Raw genomic sequence first — 13,594 nt, forward strand, 5'->3', positions numbered from 1 at the left:
GCCGGAAAAAAGGACCCCGTAGGAGATACGATGCTACAATAAACTGTATTCGTTGTTTATAAACCTGCTCTACAACCTAACGTAATGGTCTTGGCACTAAAGTGAATATATGAAAAATTGCATAATTCATCTTAGTTAATTAATTAAGCGCAATACAAAATATTCTGAGGAGCGCCACATGATGGCGAACAATGCATCGTTGGTTTCAGCTGGCTGCGGTGTACCGCTTTTTTTAAATCCTTGGTTCAAGTTACGTGAAACACCCTGCATATTTTTCAAACGGAGTACTGTCAGCGCGAAATCATTCTACTTTACGCACGAAACTACGCGCAGAAAACAAGACCAAAATTAGCAATTTCTTGAAGTAACCTCTGTGTCAACTGGAAGAAAGGTAATGATGGAGACCTGAAGTTAATTAGGGTCCCAGAAGAGCTTGAGAAGCTCAAAGAGCAAAGGGAAGAAAACAAAAATTTTATTTTGCCCCGACGTACGTAGCTCTCCAAAACTGAGCGAGTAGCAGAAGGTACCTGTGCAAACCCATTACAAAAAAGTTAAATGCTGCGGTATACAGCGTTTAATGTCTGAAAGCTAAACCTGAGCTATCGGAGACACCGTAGTGGAGGACTCCATACCATTTTCGGCAATCGTGGGTCCTTTAACGTGCACTGACATTCGCACAACACACGGACAATTTAGGCATTTAGTGCTTCCAGTTTCCGTTCTGGACAAACTAGCGAACATCGTCTACGCACAGCAGCGCACAGGACAGAGAACATGAGCTAGAACTTTTAGAACCTTAAGCGAACATTGCGATCCTCCCGCTGATCTCGTAACAGGCGCGCCGCGAGTGGAAGCACGCTGTGCGGGCCCATGAGAGCGCCAAGGGAGCTGAAGGTCTACTGGACCGCAGAAAAATCTGTCGCGATCAGACCTTGCAGTCGGCATTCGGCCTTATGTGTTGCTCTCAATCACCGCTGCGTTTTGTTGATTAATTTAAGTTTATGAAGAGCAATGCCACAGGCCTTGGAGCATTATGCCTATCCATCATAACATAGCGCCCTCCCGCTCATCTTCTACCTCTCTGAGCCTCCTCACCACGAATGCCCTGGCACCGTCCCTGTGCGGCCCTTCGAAGGTGTCGCTTGACGGTGGGGGTGCCGTCCCAAAATATGCTACGCCGTGACTGCCATACATTTCATGCTCCCTCCACTTCGACGACGATATAGGCTACACTTTTTTATATATATTTCGCCACCATCGAAATGCAGCCGCTGGAGTGAACGTAAAAAGAAAGAAACGGCAAGGGGGCCAATTCATGGTAACTTTTGAATACGAAGAAATATATCTAATTTAATCACTTCGCATTTTCCGTAACTGGTAACGGTTGGCAATCGTTGCGTATGCAGTTCCGATGCTGCAAATACATTCTAGCTTCCGTACGCACTGTAAAAAACCCAATAAACTGAATTCAAAACTGAAAGTAAAACTGAAAGTGAAACTACATTTCCGCCGCTAGGCGGCCATCGGTACCGTCGGGCCTTTGTTGATTTTTTCCTGCCTGTTGTGTGGCGTCGGTCGTGGTGTGCGGATTTCAGCAGTTGACGTGAACTGCGTTTTCGACCGCGTTTTTCGAGGTACCGCGTTGAACTGAAGTGTTTTTTGTGCATATATAACTGGAGTAGTGCGTAGGTTCGTTCACTGCTGTCCAAGTACTCGTATCTCACGTATCGGAACAGAAGCACCCTTATGAGGCTCTGCCGAATGCGTTTCTTTGTTGTAGATTGGCAGAAAGGCCGGCGCTCGCTCACGTTTTAAAGGTTTGATATCAGAAATCACGGGCGAAGTTATAATGTGCGCGTGTTTATGCACCAGAATGCATTTTGTAATGTAGAAACGTCCTGAAGTCGGCGTTAATGAAAAACTAGCGTTGCCGTGACTTGGAGACGTACTTCATCAGCTCGGCACGACTACACACCTGCCTCGAATGGTAAGCAATACTATGTCTTCATGCATGCTTGTGTGCATTATTCAAAGCATATTTTATGGAAGAGTGGCCTCAAGACTTGCCGCTTCTACTACCAAAGTGCCAAGATCTGCAGACAGGCAGCTCTTTCCATGTATCCAGGAAGAGAAGCAGCACTGAACAGAGTTCGCCGAGAATGATTCTACTCAGAGCTGTTTTTGTTTTGACGAAACGAATGTTGCAGAGTACTGCCTCATGCTACTTAAGAGCTCTAGTATGTGTGTTCTGTCAAATTTAAAGCCGTTTGACGCTATTTCGTAAAATTCCTTGTCCTACGGTTTATCTGCACGTGGTAATTTTTCCGCCCGTGCGTAAGGTCTATTCCGTATCTGCGCGTAAAATGCGTTGCGTCAGCGTGACGTCTGAGATAAGCTTTCAATTTTGTGTGCTGCAGGCGCTGACCACTGATCGTTTGTGCATCAGGCCATGTTTTTGTATAAATTTGTTGACGCTGCTATCTATTTTGGTTTTTAATTGTTTTTAGAACGGCATCCAGATTAAAGAATCCAGTGCCGTGCCAGCTAGGTATATTTAGCTTGCTTTTTCAAGTTTTTAAAAGCTTCATTGTTTGGCCGTAGTAACCTAATTTCTGAATTTTGGCGGCCTCTAATCGTGATGGTATTAAATGGATGTCTGCAGGGGAAACATCTACATCTACATGGGAGTCCACAGCCACAGCTTGCACCTTGTTGCCGCTGGGAAATATTCACGAGCAGTATGGAAGCAAAGGTGTGTTTTAGTTCTTGCTGCAAGCTTCTTTTTATGTTGTATGCTAGGTTCCTTTTTGGGCCATTTTCCCTTCTTTCCTTCATCAGGCTGCTTCATGAAACAGGGTACATAGCCTAACCATAATCAAGGGTTCGATAGAATCCTGTCTGGCGAGGGAGAGGCATAGTGGTGAAATAAAACGTACACTCGCCAAAAGATGGTTTATAAAAAAACTTAGTTTGACGTTTTGGGACCCGTACGCTTCCCCGGAGTGGTGTACAAAATCCCCTGCAAAAACTGCGATGCATCATACATTGGCGAATCAGGCGATTTCAGAAGAAGATTAAGAGAACATAAAAACGACGTCAACAAATGTCGCACCTCATCGAACCCGCTGGCAGAGCATGCTCAAGAAAAGAACCACACCATTGACTGGGAGAACGCCGCAATATTAGGTACCATGAAACCCACATCGTCACGACTGCTTTTAGAATCTTTTTATATACAGACCACGGATCATGTCATTAACTGGACGAAGGGTAATCTCCCGGATAACTACGCCAACTCACTGCGTTGTCAAGTGCGCATATAAGAAGCGGCCCATTCCGTCCATCATTCATTGTGAACAAGGGACCCGTACGGGTCCCGAAACGTCAAACTAAGTTTTTTTTTATAAACCATCTTTTGGCGAGTGTACGTTTTATTTCACCACCATAGCCTAACCATGCCCTCATTTATTTGTACATCCTTGCTAGTTCGTTGTCAGCATGGGGTTATTGCAAACCAGTTTGAGTGTCGCTAAACGTAGTTTTCTCGTCATCATCATCATCCTGATTACACCCACTGCAGGGCAAAGGCAGTCCTTTGCCAGCTGCGGCTACCATATCCCTGCGAACTTGGTACTAGCATTTGGTGATAAAAAGTGCGCTACCACATAATGTCTTAATCTCCTCCTCTCAAAAAGTATGTGTTCACAAGCAGGAGAAGTACACAGTCCTGTGCACTTCTGCTTGTGAACGCGTCCTTTCCACGAGTGTCTCACAATTTGAAAAGAATAGGAGCTAGGCCTGGTGTGCGAGTAGTATTCTCTGCTCCAAGCAAATTGCAATGTCTTCGCAAGAGTGTCAACCGTGAAGGGTTGCCACCTGCAGAATGCGAAAAGAACCGAGAATTCTCTTATGTACAAGTGCCCCAAAAATGTGGCGCACAGAAGTGAGCTATCCCGCGGAACGTGCTCTATCAGTCAAACAGGACATGTCTGAGCGAACACAAGAGCCCCTTAAAACCACCTCCTGAAAGCAATATGGTCAAATATTGGCTGTCGTGTGAAAACTGCACCTCTGCTTTCAGCCGTACAACCATACTGTACACGCATAAGGACCAGCACACGCGGGAGATTGTTGTTGATGCGTTTTATCCGTCAGGAGCAAGACAAATGCATCTGCAAACATTCTGTTGTGCTCAGATGCAAAGAACTATACTTCGTCTCACAAGATGTTTGCAGCACTACGGAAGGTAGAGCTCTCTCGTCCAATCAGGACTGCAGAAACGCAGAAAATAGTCCCTCGAATATTTGAGGAGCGTATGACTATTAATCAAAACAATAAGCATTGCAACTAAAAACATGGTTTGGACAGGTATATTTAAATGGTAGGGAGTGTTTCAATCACTGGTGATATTACCAGACAAAGCCCGTACGGACACAGCTCTGCGGAGGCCTGCTGCGAGGTAGTGATGCGTTGCCACTTTCCAACATGGCGTCGGTCGAGTCTGTTGTGTCTCCTGTGTGCTCTACATCGACAGTGCGCTATTTCCCCAAGCAGGCGAAGCAGGTGGCTTCGCGACAACAGAGGGACTGATCAGAACAGGTTGCGACAAAAAAAAAAAGTGGGGCTAGTCCCTTTGGAACGGGCGTCCGCCTGTCCAAAAACAAACCAAAATAGAATAAAAAGACATCAAGTGCCACCTGCTAGAGGTAGAAAGAAGCCACCTGGACATCAGGTGGATTGAGCCACAGGCGCGTAGGAACACACTAATTTAGTGCGCGCCATCCTGATTGGACGAGAGAGCTCTACCTTTCGTAGTGCTGCAAACATCTTGTGAGACGGAGTATAGGCTACCTCAGCAGCTTAGACGGCAGGGTAACAGTTTCTTCTACATTTTTAAACATTTTTTTTTTGTTTTTATTCACCAGCATTTTTGCCTTTCGCAGTCAATCTTTAATGCAGTGCCACATGTTTTGCAAGCTGGCAAACTGTCGCGAAAAAAAATGTTGTTTATGCTCTTTTTTCACCTGTTTATTGTGTGGCAGCAATTAAGATCGTCAGTCTTGAGTCAGCGCCTAGTCTGTCTTGTTCTTTCATACCATTATAGTCATGCTGTGCCCTTCATGCTGACAAACATGTACCGACTAGCTCAAGAAAGTAACCTTTTACACTGTGGAGCCATTTTACCCATTGCATTCGCATGGTTTGAATGAATGACCATTCAGGTTGCTATTGCATATTTTTGGAACCGAACAAGCTTAAATTTTGCAAGCTTACCAAACTCTTAGGATGCTTATGTTTGTTATTACCTGCATTAAGTCTCCTTTCCTGCTCACGTCTACAGAGGGCAAAATGCTAGACTCATTATATTGCGGGGACTATATTTGGTAGACTGGCAGGAACAATACCACCATCCAAGTGCGTAGGGGAGTGGGAGTTCTCAGTGTCACGGTTATACATCTGCACAATGTAAAGATTCAGATTGGTGTCCTCTTTGTAACTTGTAATTGTAATTTTTCTAGTGTTACAGAAGCCTCTTACAGCCCAGCCAATTTATTGACCTATATGGAAGCTGCTATATGCCTGGTGATAAGTAGGCTGTGTATTGTGTTGCTGTGCAATACTGAATAAGGTGATTCCACGCCACGTTATCCAGACTTTTGTACTCGACTGCACTTGATTTCCTACAGAAACAAAAAAATCATGGCTTATTTTATTACCATGACAAAGATTTTTAAAGCATGTTCTTGGCAGAAAAAAAGAAGTTTCGTGTTGTGGCCACAGTCTTATGTTTACAAGCAATAGCAAAGCTAAGTCTTACAAAAAACTTGTTAAAAATAAACACTTTATGCATGACTGAAACTTTTTCATATAAGTAAAGGACGTGCTTTTATATCCAATAAATTGGACTCATGTATAAAACATGAAAGAAGGTACAAAAATATTGGAAATTGATATTTTTTATTCAATTTATGTTCTCATAACAGTCATTTCAACTATTTTTCTGGGTTATCCAAAAGGCAAAGAATGTGATAAAAGTGTTTCAGAGATGAAAAAATGCAAGGCATGTCAGTCAGCTGAAAAAAAATATTTTTGAGACATATTCAGCCGCCAGTGGCTCAGTGAGGTTGGCCTCATTTATTTTCTAATGGCTGTGACATTTCTAAAATTTTAATTGGAGCAATTTTCGTTTTAGGCGTGAAAATAATTTTGCAATTTGAGTCTCTACCTTCAACCCCAGCATTGCTGGCTGCTTGCTCGACACTGCGGTGCACGCTAGAGCCGGCATCAAGGAGACACAAAGCTTCGCTGCACGGTGCTCCATGTGGATGCTCCTCAAATTTCGGTTTTGACGTGTCTGCTGGCATGTTCGCTCACATTTTGTCAGTTTGAACTCGAGCATGACTTATGTCCAGCGTGCACCATTGAGAGAGATAAAAAAGGCTTGATGTGGTGAAAAATGCTTATTTTAATGGTAGCACTCTTGTAAACCGCCTAGTCAGTTCACCTTTGTTTTCTTTAATCATTTGTTGGAGCACCCAGATAGCTACGACACTCTTAATGGTTTTCTCCGCCCATGTAAACAGCTTATAGAGGATCAGTATTTAACCTTTCTATGGCCTCTGAATGCTTTCTGTTGCTGCAGGGGGCCTCACACTTCCACCAATGCCGTCATAAGCGCTCTTCCCATGTGATCAGGTGAAAAAGTCCATTCCACTGAAAAGTTTAAGTAATTTTCATGGTAGTAGAGGTTTTAACTCTGATTGGTCATACCACAAACAGTGCTTCCCTGTGTCGAGGAACGAGAGCCGTTCTGCCATGTGGCCCCTTCATTTTTACTTTTTGTAAATCTATCCTTCAGCAGATTTCTTTATTGCCGAAGCTGCTGGCATCGAAGACCAGCACACCATTGTATTCGTGCAGCGGAGTGCTGGTTTTGTGTAATTTACAGCTGGTGGCAAAGTGTGCTGGAGTGAAAAGGAAGCACTGAGCAGTGTCGATGTTGAACGCAGGGACTCAACTTGTAAGATTGTTTTCTCGCTTAAAAAAAAAAAAAGAGCCCCAAATAAACTAAAAATAAATGCCATTAAATGGTGCTGTTTAAATTTCTATCTTTCATAATTTAATTAAGATCACCTCATTATGTAGTAGACTACTGAATATGTCACAAAAAGCAAATTCTCTCGACTTTAGAATCCTTTCGCTGTCTTGCCTTACATGTTTTGCTCTCTGAAACATTTTTATCACATTTGCCTTCTCGACAGCTTAGAAAATAGAATAACTACTGTGAGAACATGAAATTTGATAAAAGATTTCAAATTTTTATATTTTGTACTTATAACATGTTTTATTTAAAACAAAATAAGTTCAATTTACTGCATTGGATATGGAATACCTTTAATTTATATAACAGAAACTTCATAGTCCTGCGTAAGAACGTTTCTTTTTACAAATTTTTTTGCAAGGTTAGGTTTGGCTATCACTTTCAAACATGAAATGGCGGCCACGACGGGAAAAAATTACTCCGCCTAAAACAAGCTGGGATAATGTTTGCCTAGGTAATGCAATAAGCCATGAATTTTTTTAAAGAAATAGAAGATTCAGTGCTAAGCCTGGAACAGTTGGCATGGAATGACCCAATGGCATATAAATGCCAACTGTGCGCTGATTTGAAGAAGCCTTTATAATATTTTTGTAGCTCAATTAATATTGCAGTGTAGGTTGAATGCAATTTTTTCTGCTTGCATAATTGGAATGGTTCCATATCATGCCGTTTATTTCGCATCTTGTATGCAAACTTGTATTGCATTGCCAATATTTTTTGCTGCTAGCATTCACCCCATATGAATACTGCTGCTCCTGAGCAGCATACTCAACTGATCCACTGGAATGGTATCACTGTGTGTACCTTTGGTAAATTTCTGGGAAAAATGTATTCATTCACCTGGCTGCTTCATAGTTTCATGTTTCATATGTAATGACAGATGAAATGCGGATCTGTCCTAAGGATGAATGTGGCCATTTGTTAACACCATTTTACAGTAGTGATATTTGCAAGATGATCAATTCTATTTATCTACTTTGTACTTTTGTTCACTACATGGTGCATGTATGCCTCTAAGAAAGGAAACGCGAACCAGAAAGGAAACAGCTTGGAACCCCTTGTGGTCTTTTTCCAGATGTAGACTTCATCTCTTAATGTGTGATAGTATATTAGTCTAGGCAAAGCAGCGTGCAGGGTAACAGGGCACTGACAGGAACACACAGGTACTGCGCTGACTAACAATTGAGGAATTTATCGCTTTGCTCACTATAAATACAGGAAATATGATCGAAAATACAAAAGAAGGAAAGTCATGGAATCATCATTTGGTCAAATCTGTTGGGCTTATTTATCCAGATAGTCAATTTCTTTTTTCGTTGGCGTTAGTGATGATGTGCTTCCATAGGTTGAACAATTCTTATGTGTCATGCACGTCTCTAATATCTCGGCATGAGCTGTTAATTATATTTCCTAAGAATTTTACATCATCGAAAGTGGGGGGTGCACTCACAGTTCGACACATGTCTTGCTAGTTTGCTACTGTATCCTGTCTTAGTATTGCCGACTTGTTCTATTAGACAAATGTTGACATGCTGACCTTATTTCCCAACATACGACGCTCCGCATGAGAGAGGGATCTCGTAAACTAAGCCACAGTCGCATGCTGTGAATTTGTTTCGGTGCTTCATCTTGTGTTGGGCTGTTTTTGAAGCACCTTTGCTGGGCGCGTTGCATACTACGTTCAGCTACTTTCTGCAAAAAAAGCAAATGAATCCATCACAAAGAACTTCCGCAAGCTGCAAAAGAAGGTTAAGCGCCAAACAGGGAAGAACGAAACCTAAAAACTTGTGTAAAGCCAACAACTTGTCCAAATTAGTGCTGGCTATGACGAAAAGTGATGGCCTATGCCTGAATGCCTTCGCTATTGCAAAAACACGGAACAATAACTGGCCTTTCAGAGTAATTGTCGCTGAACAAGGATCAAGGCAGCAACCCTTAGGGCAGTATCTGCAAGAATTGCTCTCCTTGTTCACCGTGGGAGACCTCTTCCTGGTGAAGAAGCCAGAAGTGTCCGCATTCCTCTCGAACAGCTGTACAGAAGAGTTGTCATCTCATTCTGATCAAGGACTTAGACTGCACGCTGCTAAATGCTGCCTTGTTTGAGACGATAAGAGAAGGCATTAATTCAGTGGGAGCAGTACAATTCCAGAACCTGTGCAGAATTAATGCGGATAGATTCCTCGAGTTGCTAACCATCTACTTCCGTTCTACCTATGTAAAGTTTAATGATGTGTGCATACAGTGGCAGGGAGTATGCACCAGTTCCAGCGTTGCACTAATTCTCATTGTGCAGCTAGCCTGTAAAGATAGCCAACTATTAAAAAGCTGTGCATGGCGCCAGTTTGATAATGACCTTCCGATTTGTGGACGACTTCTTAGTAACCCACAAGCTTCATTACCAAGGGTAACACAAAGTCATTGTTGACATCTTCAAGACCTTCTCCAAAGTTCTTGCTAACTTTGAGCTGACCAAAGAAATGCCACTGGAGGTACAGCTTCCCGATCTATGGCTGTACTTTGTAGAGACCCATATGTGCTTGCGTTACTTCCCAAGGTCGAAAAAAAGGCTGTTGCTACTGGCGCACTGAAAAATATCCTAAATAGCTCGTGTATTGACCGTCAGCAAGAATTCCTTGAGGCCCACCTGACATGGCTACCTGAAGCTGATTTCCCAGATGACCTCATCTGCAGCCTTGGCTTCAGGATAAAGAAATTTGCCTGTCTACCTGTAAAAGGCTTCAGAAAGAACGGAACGTAGCTGTCATAGCATATTACTATGGGGTTTAGCTCAGCAGCAGGCGCGACGGGTTGCACTCAGAAGGCACCCCAAACCAAGTCACTCCGAGCGCTAGCTGCAGCGTGCCTGTTGTCGTCAACTGCCCAGTGTCAAAACAACGTCCTCTTCGCCTTGCAACTTGCACTGTAGCACTACCCCCTCCGCCTCGCGGAAGGAAGCACAGCCCCTGGGCGCCCTAAGGTGGTGCGAATGGTAGGGCTTAAGACAGGTGACGTGCACGAGCTTTGTGGAGTGGGCCGGGGGAACAGTGCGGGAGTGCAGGGACGTGATTTCATAGGTCACATTGCTCAGTTGCCTGAAGAGAAGACGCGGTAAGGACCCACGTAACGAGGCAGCAGCTTCTCACCCAGGCCCACATGGTGCGCAGGGAGCCAGGGGAGTACGTGGAAGCCGGGAGGGTAGTGGGCAACACGGTGATTAAGGTCATAGGTGCATGGTATCAGCCACGCACTAAAGAAAGTGGTCAGGCAGGCTGGTGTGAACTTAGTATGCAACACGCCCAGCTAGGGTGCTTCAAAGACAGCCTGGTATAAAAGAAGGCTGTCAAATCCGCAGCATGCGACAGTGACTTAGGCACCTTGTTTACTAAGTTCACACCAGCTCGCCTTACCACTTTCTCTTGCGCGTGGCTGATACCATGCACATATGCCGTCACAGCTAACTTCCGTTCTTTCTGAAGCCTCGTTGGGGTGGATCAGCAAATTTTTTTCATTATCTTCAAGCCAGGGCTGCAGACGAGGTCATCCGGGAAACCAGCTTCAGGTAACTATGTCAGTTGGGCCTCAACGCTTTCCTACTGACAGTCAATACACAATCCGTTTGAGACATTTTTTAGTGTGCCAGTAGCAACAGTCTTTTACAACTGTGGGACATAACACCAGTACATATGGGCCTCTGATGTGCAGCCATAAATCGAGAAGCTGTACCTCCAGCAAGGACTTCGGAGAAGGTCTTGAATATGTGAACAATGCCGTTGTGTTGCCCTTGTTTATGAAGCTTGTGGATTACTAGGAAGTCGTCCAAAAATTGGGAGGTCATTATCAAATTGGTGATAAGCAAAGCTTTTTAATAGTTCGCTATCTTGACAGGCTAGCAGGACAATGAGAATTAGTGCAACACAGGAACTGGTGCATAATCCTTGCCACTGTATGTGCAGATAATTAAACTAAAATAACAGATGGTTAGCAACTCGAGGAATCTATCAGCATTAATTCTGCATTGGTTCTGGAATCATGCTGCTCCCATTGAACCAATGCCTTCTCTTACCGTCTCAAACAAGGTGGAATGTGGCAGCGTGTAATGTTAGTCCTTGATGACAATGAGAAGACACTCCTTCTGGACGGCTGTTCAAGAGGAATGCGGACACTTCTGGCTTCTTTACCAGGAAAAGGTCTTCCATGGTGAGCTAGGAGAGCAATTCTTGCAGATACTGCCCTAAGGGTTGCTGCCACGATCCTTGTTCAGAGACAATTACTCTGAAAGGCCAGTTATCGTTCCGTGTTTTTGCCATAAAGAAGGCATTCAGGCATAGGCCCTCACTCTTCTTCACAACCAGCCCTACTTTGGTCAAGTTGTTGGCTTGACCTTCTTTTGCAGTTTATGGAAGTTCTTTGCAGTGTCTTCATTTGCTTTTTCACAGAAAGTAGCTGAATGTAGTATGCAATGCTCCTAGTAAAGGTGCTTCAAAAACAGCCCAGCATAAGACGAAGCACAGAAACAAATTCACGACATGCGACAGTGGCTTAGTTTACAAGATCTATCCGCCACGCGGAGCGTCCTGTGTTCGGAAATAAGGTCAGCATGTTAACATTTTTGTAATGCAACATGTCGGCAATACTGAGAAAGGATATCGTAGCAAGCTACCAAGACACATATCGGACTGTGAGTGTGTATCACACTTTCGACAATGTAAAATTCTGAGGAAATGTAAGAGATGTGTATGGTACATAAGAATTGTTCAACCTGTTTAAGCACATCATCACTAACTCTAAGGAAAAAGAAATTGACTACCTGGATAAATAATCACGACAGATTTGACAAAATGATGATTGCATGACTTTCCTTCTTTGTAATTTGGATGATGCTTTCTGTATTCATTGCAAACTAAACAATAAATTCCTCAGTTATCACTGCACCTGTCTTGTCTGTGTCCTGTTATCCTGCGTGGTTTTGCAAAGATTCATGCACCAACTGGCCCAGCTCCTTTTCTTGTAGTTTAGTGGCCTTGTGCAAATCTTTCTTGATGGATTTTTGAGTTTACTGGCTGCAGACATGGGAGATATGTAACTTAGCACTGTTGCCTGCCTGTCAAGATGTCACTTGCTTGATATATTAATGAATGCATGCTTTGCATTAGTTGCAGCTGACCACTCTCATGGAAGGGGTTGTGTTGCTGACTTTGATCAGATACTGTGCTTTCTGTTGTTACAGTGAATTTTGCACATTACTTGTTGTTCGGTTTATTGTAAAGCATTTTCAAGTGCGCTATTTTCGTCTTTGTTGTCATGGTGTTTTGTGCCTTTTATAGTCAGTTTACCCTCCATACAGGCCAGTGGTTTGCACTAGCTTGTAGAAGTTCGTGCAGAATTAATTGCACGACCTGACCACCTTCGTTCTATTTCATAACATCTAGCTTTTTAGCTAAAAAATTGTTTGTATAATGCCGTTTAGAGCTATTTTTTCTAAACCACAGTGGCCTCTTTGGAATGTTTCAAAAAATAACAGCTGGTGCTTGCTCGCCACATGGTCAGATTTTCTTCTTTCTGTTAGCGTTAGCATGCATAATAAAACACATTGTTAATGAGCAATATGTTGGAATTTATCAGCAACATTGAACAGTGTAAACTGGTATGAAATATTTTACTGTTTTTGTCTAAAATGCAGACTCGCACCATGTATGCTGTTCACCGAAGACAATCCTGACGTGGCTGAGAACCTGTTCGTCGAGGGAGGATGGCTACTCAGCAGGCTTACCACTGCGGCTCACTCCACAACTGCGCCATAATGTCAGGAATATGGGTGTTCAGCATAAGTTGCCTTAAGTTTGCTTTTTGCTTATTCCTGGGAGTTAGCGTCACAGTTCAAGCCTTCTTCAGGCTGGTATATAAGGCTGCACAAGCATGAATTTTTCATTCTGTTTGCTCTGAAAAATTTGGGAGGTAGAGTAAGTGCTATGGAACCTTATTCTTGCAGCACCATAAGCCCAATAAAAGCAGGTATGGTGCTGTTGTACCTTAAAATTTTTAGTTCTTTGGATGGCAGTAAGGAATTCATTGGAGAAGCTTCTTGTGCCTTGTTTTATGGATGTGTTTTGTTCTAATAAAAATTTTCCACATTTCTGCAGTTTTGTGATTTGTTTGTCAATAAACGTTTTTCTTAGGTGCACACCGCCTGTTTACTGCTATGAAGAGCTCCAGTAATACAGGTATATTGCATTACTTAGGCATTATAATGGTAAATTTAAAGAACGCTTAAGAAAAGTAATAAAAGTGGGGACAAATTATGAACCCATTGCATGCTTTTTTCCTGAAGGGTGTAGGGGTGTAAGAAGCGTAAAACGCCTGTGGCTCGGTGGTAAAGTGTGTGATACACCTCAGCACCTTTGGGTCAAATTTTATCATTTTCGGGCTGGTTCTTTCCTGAAACACCCCACCTTAAAGATGTATTCAAGTCACAAAACTCCTTTCTGGGCCGGG

At 43.1% G+C, this 13,594-nt stretch overlaps 1 long non-coding RNA gene across 2 annotated transcripts; it reads left to right on the top strand.

Moving 5' to 3' along the window:
• Positions 1–1,530: 1,530 nt before the first annotated feature.
• Positions 1,531–13,241, top strand: LOC149344185 (uncharacterized). Of its 2 annotated transcripts, XR_016283180.1 has the most exons (4): positions 1,531–1,987; positions 2,663–2,752; positions 6,644–6,696; positions 12,783–13,241. It is a non-coding gene; the product is annotated as an uncharacterized LOC149344185 (long non-coding RNA). The 2 variants fall into 2 exon arrangements; XR_016283181.1 differs by lacking the exon at positions 6,644–6,696 and having other exon boundaries at positions 1,532–1,987.
• Positions 13,242–13,594: the final 353 nt, after the last annotated feature.

This window comes from Amblyomma mixtum, chromosome 5, assembly GCF_055824585.1.
Source record: "Amblyomma mixtum isolate Tamu chromosome 5, ASM5582458v1, whole genome shotgun sequence".
Lineage (NCBI taxonomy): Eukaryota > Metazoa > Arthropoda > Arachnida > Ixodida > Ixodidae > Amblyomma > Amblyomma mixtum.